We start from the raw sequence: 8,634 nt of genomic DNA, 5'->3' as shown, positions 1-8,634 counted from the left end.
TTCTATGGTAAATCTATATTTAACTTTATAAAAAACTGCCAAAATGTCTTCCAAAGTGCCTGAACAATTTTGAACTCCCTAAACAATAAATGTTCCACATTCTTGCCCACATTTGGTACTGTCATCTGGGGGGATTTTAGTTACTTAATAGGTGTGTAGTGACATCTCATTGTTTTAATTTGCATTTCTCTAATTATAAAGGATATTGACCATCACTTGATGTATTTATTTTTTTAATCTGTTTATCTTTGGTGAAGTTCTGTTAAGATCTTTTAACCATATTTTATTGGGTTGTTTTCTTATGGTTGAATTTTGAGAGTTTTCAATATGTTCTCCTTGAAGCCATTTATCAGAGATGTGATTTTCAAATACTTTCTCACAGTCTGTGGTTTGTCTTTTCTTTCTCTTAACAGTGTCTTTTGCAGAGAAATTTCTAACATTTTGATAATGTCCAATTTATTGATAGTTTCTTTCATGGGTTTTGCTGTTGGTGCCATCTCTAAAAAAATTGAAGACGAATTTTACAGTTTAATGTCTTACATTTTGACCTATGATCACATTTTTGTATAAGGTGTGATTTGTGTGCTGGGGCTTATTTTTATTACTTTTTTATTTTTTATTTTTGCATATCAATGTCCAGTTTTTCCAACTTCACTTGTTGAAGAGACTGTCCTTTATTAAGTTACCATTGAGCCTTTGTCAAAAGCTGTTGGTTATATTCGTGTGGATCTATTCCTTTTTATTTGATTTCCTCATCTATGTGTCTGTCCTTTTTCCAGTACTACACTTTGTTTTTCATAGTAGCTAATATGCCTTCCTTAGGCATTAAGACACATTTCTGTTCATAATCTTAATACAGCAATATTTTTATTCGTTATAAAAATCGTCTCCCAGTAAAAATGGTATTTTACCACACTGATCTTTAAATTCCATCCTAAAAATGTAGTTATACACGCAAATTTCTAACCTCTTGGAACATCTGGCATAATGGATTTAGTTACTGGAATAAATAATTGCTCAGAAAAGTAACACTGCCTCAATTGTGGTATGATTTGGTAGTTAATATTCTTGTTTTCCAGTATAAAGGAGATCTCATAAGCAGAAACACTGGACTCCTTGTGGTTTCATCGATCTAGAGAACGTTTCTGAGCAGCTTCTGACCAAACCTTTCTTAACAGGTTGATCACAGATCTGGGATCTTCACTCCTCAAAATGGCACTGCCAGACACAACCATGTTAGCTCCTGCCTCTGCACATTTATGGATAGTGTCAGGATCTACTCCACCATCAATCTCTATGTCCAAAGATGAGAACTGGGTCCTCAACCAGTGAACTTTTGGCATCATATCTTCCATGTATTTCTGCCCTCCAAACCCAGGTTCCACTGCCATAACCAAGGCCATATCTATTTGATTAGCCCATGGTGCCACATATTCAATTGTAGTCCCTCGTTTGATAGCAAAACAAACCTTCATTCCATTCTCCCAAATGTCTTTGATCAAAGCCCCTGGGTTCTCGGTAGCCTCAAGATGAAAGGTAAATTGATTGGCTCCTGCTACAGCCATTGGATTTACCCACTCTTCTGGCCCAGACACCATCATATACATGTCAAAGAAAGAGTCCTGGCCTAGCTGCTTTCAGAGGCTTTCTACCACAGGGTGACCAAAGGTGATGTTGGGAACAAAATGCCCGTCCATTACATCCAGGTGCAGATAATTGGCCCAAGAGTCCAGCATCTGGAGGCCCTCGGCCCCTAAACTGGCCAGGTCTCTGTTGAGGATGGATGGGCCAATCTTGTAGCCAGAAGCCATAGTGCTAGTTCTCTAGAGATACACTGTCTTGATTATTGAAACAACAGAGTAAATCTTGAAATTGGAATATATGAGTTCTTCAACTTTGTTCTTCCTTTACAGATTATTTTGCTAATCTAGTTCCTTTGATTTGAATGTAAATTTTAGAATCAGCTAGTCATTATCTAATAAATTCTTAATGGATTCTTGATTGAGATTGCATTAAATCTATTGATCCACTTGGAAAGAATTAACATTTTAACAATATTGAGGTTTCCAATCCATGGATATGACATCTCTCTCAACTTATTTAGATTTCTTTGATTTCTCTCATTGGCGATTTATAGTTTTCCACATACATAACCTGAATGAATTTGTTAGATTTGTAACTTCATTTAGGCTATTATTTTACATGGTATTTTTTTTTACCTTCATTTTAGGCTATTATTTTACATGGTATTTTTTTTTTACCTTCAATTCCAATTATTAATTCCCAGTATATCAGAATACAATTGATTTTTGTAAATTGACCTTGTACCTACAAATTTGCTTAAACTCATTTAATATTTCTGGAAAAAAATTTTATAGATTCATTGGGACTTGTTGCATAGGAAATCATGTCATCTGAATAAAGACAGTTTTATTTCTTTCCAGTTTGATTGCTTTTATTTATCTTTCTTGCTGTATTGCACTAGTTAGGACTTTCAGTGTGATATTGAAGAGGAGTGGTGAGAGGGGACATTCGTGCCTTGTTCAAGATATTAGAGGGAAATCATTCAGTTTCTCAACTTTAGCTATAATATTAGCTAAGGACTTTTTATAGATACTCTGCATTAGGTTAAACATTTTACCTTCTATCACAGTTCACTGAGAGTTTTCATCATGAATGGATCTTGCATTTTGTCAAATGCTTTTTTTACATCTACTGATATGGTTTCTCTTCTTTAGCCTCTTAATATGATCAGATTCATTGGTTGTTTTCCAATATTGAAACAGCCTTGCATTCTGTGGATAAATTTCACTTGGTCATGATGTGTTGTCTTTTTTATACATTCCTGGATTAAATTTGCTAATACTTTGTTAGGGATTTTCTGTCCATATTCATGAGAGATTGATCTGTACTTATAATGTCTTTGTCTGGTTTTGATAATATGCTGAAGTCATAATAACATTGGAAGATTGTTTCCACTGATTCTATTTTTGGGAAATGATTTTGTAGTTCTACCAGTACATATATTATGTAGTTCCATCATTATAAATAACTGACATTATTTATTTTTAAATGTTTGGTAGATTCACTTTTGAAATCATTTGGACCTTCAGTGAGTTAAAACCTATAATTGTATTTTATTTATTTTATTGAGGTATAGTTGGTTTACAATATTAGTTTCAGGTGTAAAACATAGTGATTCATGTTTTTTATAGATTATACTCCATTTAAATTTATTTAAAATATTGGCTATATTTCCTGTGCTGTACAATGTTTGTAGCTTATTATTTTATACATATTAATTTCTACCTCTTAATCCTCTACCCTATTTTGCCCTCTCCTCATTCCCGCTCTCCACTTGTAACCACTAGTTTGTTCTCTATATCTGTAAGTCTGTTTCTGTTTTCTCATATTCATTCATTTTTTTAGGTTCCACATAGAAGTGATCATATAAACCATTTTCTTTCACTCTGATTTATTTCATTAAACATAATACCCTCCAGGTCCACCATTTTTTTTGCAAATGGCAAAATTTGTTCTTTTTTATGGCTGAGTAATATTCCATTATATATATATACCACATCTTCTTTATCCATCCCTCTATTGATGGGCACTTGGGCTGCTTCCATATCTTGGCTATTGTAAATAATACTGCTATGAACATTATTGATGTACAGGTATCTCTTCAAATTAGTGTTTTCATTTTCTTCAGATATATACCCAGGAGTGGAATTGTTGGATCAAATGATATTTCTATTTTTAGGTTTTTTTTGGAGGAAACTCCACACTGATTTCCACAGTGGCTGCACTAATTTACATTCCCAGAAACAGCGTACAAGGGTACCGTTTTTTCGACATTCTTACCAACATTTGTTTTTTGTGGTCTTTTTGATAATATCCGTTCTGACAGGTGTGAAGTGACATCTCATTGGGGTTTTGATTTGTATTTCTCTGATCATTAGTTATGTTGAACATCTTGTACACCTGTTGTCCATCTGTATGACTTCTTTGGGAAAATGTCTGTTCACATTTTCTGCCCATTTTCTGACTATTTTGTGTGTGTGTGTGTGTGTGGTTTTTTTTTTTGTTTTTTGTTTTTTTGATAGTGGGTTGTATGAGGTGTTGATATATTTCGATATTAACCCCTTAGCGGTCATACCATTTGCAAATATTTTCTCCCATTAAGTAGGGTGTCTTTTCATTTTGTCAGTGGCTTCATTTGCTGTGCAAAAGCTTTTAAGGTTAATTAGGTTCTATTTGTTTATTTTTGCTTTTGTTTCTTTTGCCTTAGGAGACATATCCAAAAAAATATTGTGACGATTTATGTCAGAGAGTGTTCTGCCTATGTTTTCTTCTAGGAGTTTTATGGTTTCTGGTCTCACATTTAGCTCTTTAACCAAGTTTGATTTTTTTTATATAGTGCTAGAAATTTTTCTAATTTCATTCTTTTACCTGTAGCTGTCCAGTTTTCCCAGCACCACTTATTGAAGAAACGGTCCTTTCTTCATTGTATATTCTTGCCTCCTTTTTTGTTAGACTAATTGAGCATAGGTGCATGGGTTTATTCTTTATTGTTGTTGTTATTCATTTATTTTTTAAAATTTTTTGTTTTATGTTGGAATATAGTTGATTTACAATGTTGTGTTGGTTTCAAGTGTACAGCAAAGTGATGCAGTTATACATATATCTATTTTTTTCCAAACTCTTTTCCCAGTTAGGTTATTATAGAATATTGAGTAGAGTTCCCTGTGCTGTACAGGAGATCCTTTTTGGTTATCTATTTTAATTACAGTAGTGTGTATATGCCAATTCCATTTGTATCATTTTTTAAAAATTCTGCATATAAGCGATATTTGTCTTTGTCTGTCTGACTTACTTCACTTAGTATAATAATCTCCACGTCCATCCACATTGCTGCAAATGACATTACTTCATTCTTTTTAATGGCTGAGTAATATTGCATTGTATATATGTACCACATCTTCTTTATCCATCCCTCTATCGATGGACATTTAGGTTGCTTCCATGCCTTGGCTATTGTAAACAGCACTGCAGTGAACACTAGGGTACATGTATCCTTTGGAACCATGGTTTTCTCTGGGTATGTGCCCAGGAGTGGGATTGCTGGATCATATGATAGCTCTATTTTTAGTTTCTTAGGGAACCTCCATACTGTTCTCCATAATGGCTATACCAATTCACATTCCCACCAACAATCCCTTTTATCAACACCCTCTCCAGCATTTATTGTCTGTAGACTTTTTGATGATGGCCATTCTGGCTTGTGTGAGGTGATATCTCATTGTACTCTTTTGGTTGTTTGTTTTGTTTAGCAAGGAAACGCATCTTTTTTTTTTTCATTGAAGTATAGTTGATTTACAGTATTGCATTAGTTTCAGATGTACAGCAGAGTGATTCAGTTATATATATTTTTTCAGATTATTTTCCATTATAGGTTATTACAAAATATTGAATATATTTCCCTGTGCTATCTAGTAAATCCTTGTTGTTTATCTATTTATGTGTAGTAGATTGTATCTATGAATCTCATACTCCTAATTTCTCCCTCCCCTCCTCCCTTTTCCCTTTGGTAACCATAAGTTTGTTTTCTATGTCTGTAAGTCTGTTTCTGTTTTGTATATAGACTTATTTGTATTATTTTTTAGATTTCACGTATAAGTGATATCATATGGTATTTGTCTTTCTCTGTCTGACTTCACTTAGTATGATATTCTCTAGATCTTAGAGTAATGGAAGTAAAAATAAAAATAAACAAATGGGACTTAATTAAACTCATTGTACTTTTGCTTACCATTTGTCTAATAATTAGTGATGTTGAGCATCTTTTCATGTGCCTCTTGGCTATACGTATGTCTTCTTTGGAGAAATATCTATTTAGGTCTTCTGCCTATTTTTTAATTGAGTTGCTTGATTTCTTTGATATTGAGTCACGTGGGCTGTTTGTAAATTTTGGACACTAATCCCTTGTTGGTCGCCTGATTTACAAATATTTTCTCCCATTCTGTGGGTTGTCTTTTTGTTTTGTCTATGGTTTTCTTTGCTGTGCAAAACCTTTTGAGTTTAATTAGGTCCCATTTGTTTATTTTTGTTTTTATTTACATTACTCTAGGAGGTGGGTCAAAACAGATCTTGCTGTGATTTATGTCAAAGAGTGTTCTGCCTATGTTTTCCTCTAAGAATTTCCTAGTGTCTGGTCTTACATTTAGGTCTTGAATCCATTTTGAGTTTATTTTTGTGTATGGTGTTAGGGAGTGTTCTAATTTCATTCTTTTACATGTAGCTATCCAGTTTTCCCAACACCACTTATTGAAGAGACTGTCTTTTCTCCATTGTATAGTCTTGCCTCCTTTGTCATAGATCAATTGACCATAGGTGTGTGGGTTTATTTCTGGGTTTCTATCCTGTTCCATTGATCTATATTTCTGTTTTTGTGCCAGCACCATACTGTTTTGATTACTGTAGCTTTGTAGTACAGTCTGAAATCTGGGAGCCTGATTCCTCCAGCTCTGTTTTTCTTTCTCAATATTGCTTTGACTATCCGGGGTCTTTTGCGTCTCCATGCAAATTGTAAAATTGTTTGTTCTGGCTCTATGAAAAATGCCATTGGTAATTTGATAAGGATTGCATTGAATCTGTAGATTGCCTTGGGTAGTGTATTTATTTTGACAATATTCATTCTTCTAGTCCAAGAACATGGTATATCTTTCCATCTGTTTGTGTCATCTTTGAAAACTGTAAGACATTGATGAAAGAAATCAGAGTACAGGTCTTTTACCTCCTTAGGTAGCTTTATCCCTAGGTATTTTATTCTTTTTGATGTGAAGGTAAATCGGATTGTTTCTTTAATTTCTCTTTCTAATCTTTCATTGTTAGTGTGTAGAAATGCAACAGATTTCTATGTATTAATTTTGTATCCTGCAACTTTACCAAATTCATTCATGAGCCCTAGTTGTTTTCTGGTAGCATCTTTAGGATTTTCTATGTATAGTATCATGTCTTCTGTAAACAGTTACTGTTTTACTTCTTCGTTTCCAATTTGGATTCCTTTTATTTCTTTTTCTTCTCTGATTGCCGTGGCTAGGACTTCCAAAACTACATTGAAAAAGAGTGGCAAGAGTGGATATCCTTGTCTTGTTACTGATCTCAGAGGAAATGCTTTCAGCTTCTCACAGTTGAGTAAGATGATAGCTGTAGGTTTGTCATACATGGCCTTTATTATGTTGAGGTAGGTTCCCTCTATGCCCACTTTCTGGAGAGTTTTTATCATAAATTGGTGTTGAATTTTGTTGAAAGCTTTTTCTGCATTTATTGAGTTGATCATATGATTTTTATTCTTCAATTTGTTGATATGGTGTATCACACTGGTTGATTTGCAGTTATTGAAAAATCCTTGCATCCCTGGGATAAATCCAACTTGATCATGGTGTACAATCCTTTTAATGTATGTTGGATCCATTTTGCAAATCATATTAATATGATTTTTGCATATTAATATTGTATCCTGAAACTTTGCCACATTTATTGTAGAACTCTAGTAGTTTTGGGGAAGTGTCCCGAGGATTTTCTACATATAATATTATGTCATTTGCAGAAAGTAACAGTTTTACTTCTTCCTTTCCAATTTGTATTTCTTTTATTTCTTTTTCTTGTATGATTGCTGTGGCTAGGATTTCCAATAGCACCTCTAATAAAAGTGGTGATAGTGGCCAAACCTTATCATGTTCCTGATTGTAAAGGAAATGCTTTCAGCTTTTCTCTATTGTGTATGATGTTAGCTATGGGCTTATCACATATGGCCTTTATTATGTTCAGTGATTTTCCATCTATACCCACTTTCTGGGGAGTTTTTATCTAAAATGGATGTTGAATTTTATCAAAAGCTTTTTCTGTGTCCGTTGAGATGATCATAAAATTTTTATTTTTCAACATGTTAATGTGGTGTATCACATTGACTTGTGAATATTGAAAAATCCTTGCATCCCTGGAGTAAATCCCACTTGATCATGGTGTATGAGCCTTTTAATGTATTGCTGGATTTGCTTTTCCAATATTTTGTTGAGGATTTTTACATCTATGTTCTTTAGTAATATTAGTCTGGAATTTTCATCTTTTGTGATTTCTTTATCTGGTTTTGGTATCAGGGTGATAATGGCCTCAGAGAATGAATTCAGAAGCATTCCATCCTCTGTAATTTTTTGGAATAGTTTGAGAAGGACATGTGTTAACTCTTCTCTAAATGTTTGGTAGAATTCACCTGTGAAGAATCTAGTTCTGGACATTTGTTTTTTGGGAGTTTTTAAACATTATTATTACTGATTCAATTTCATTATTGGTAATTGGTTTGTTCTAGAAAATAGAAGAAATTTTCTATTTGTTCCTGCTTTAGTTTTGGGAGAGTGTACATTTCTAGGAATTTGTCCATTTCATCTAAATTGTCCACTTTATTGGCATATAGTTGCTCATATTAGCCTCTTATGATCCTTTGTATTTCTGTGGCATCAGTTGTTAATTCTCCTTTTTCATTGCTGATTTCTTGGATTTGGGTCCTCTTTTTTTTTCTTGATGAGTCTGGCTAAACGTTTATCAATTTTGTTTATCTTTTCAAAGATCCAC

General features: G+C 33.5%; 1 pseudogene; it reads right to left on the bottom strand.

Moving 5' to 3' along the window:
- Positions 1-1,124: 1,124 nt before the first annotated feature.
- LOC132371577 (ribulose-phosphate 3-epimerase-like) lies at positions 1,125-1,811 on the bottom strand (annotated as a pseudogene).
- Between the last annotated feature and the right edge of the window lie 6,823 nt (positions 1,812-8,634).

The sequence above is a fragment of the Balaenoptera ricei genome, chromosome 9 (genome assembly GCF_028023285.1).
Source record: "Balaenoptera ricei isolate mBalRic1 chromosome 9, mBalRic1.hap2, whole genome shotgun sequence".
NCBI lineage: Eukaryota > Metazoa > Chordata > Mammalia > Artiodactyla > Balaenopteridae > Balaenoptera > Balaenoptera ricei.
Note: the sequence above shows the minus strand (reverse complement) of the source record. Positions and strands in the feature narration are given on the sequence as shown.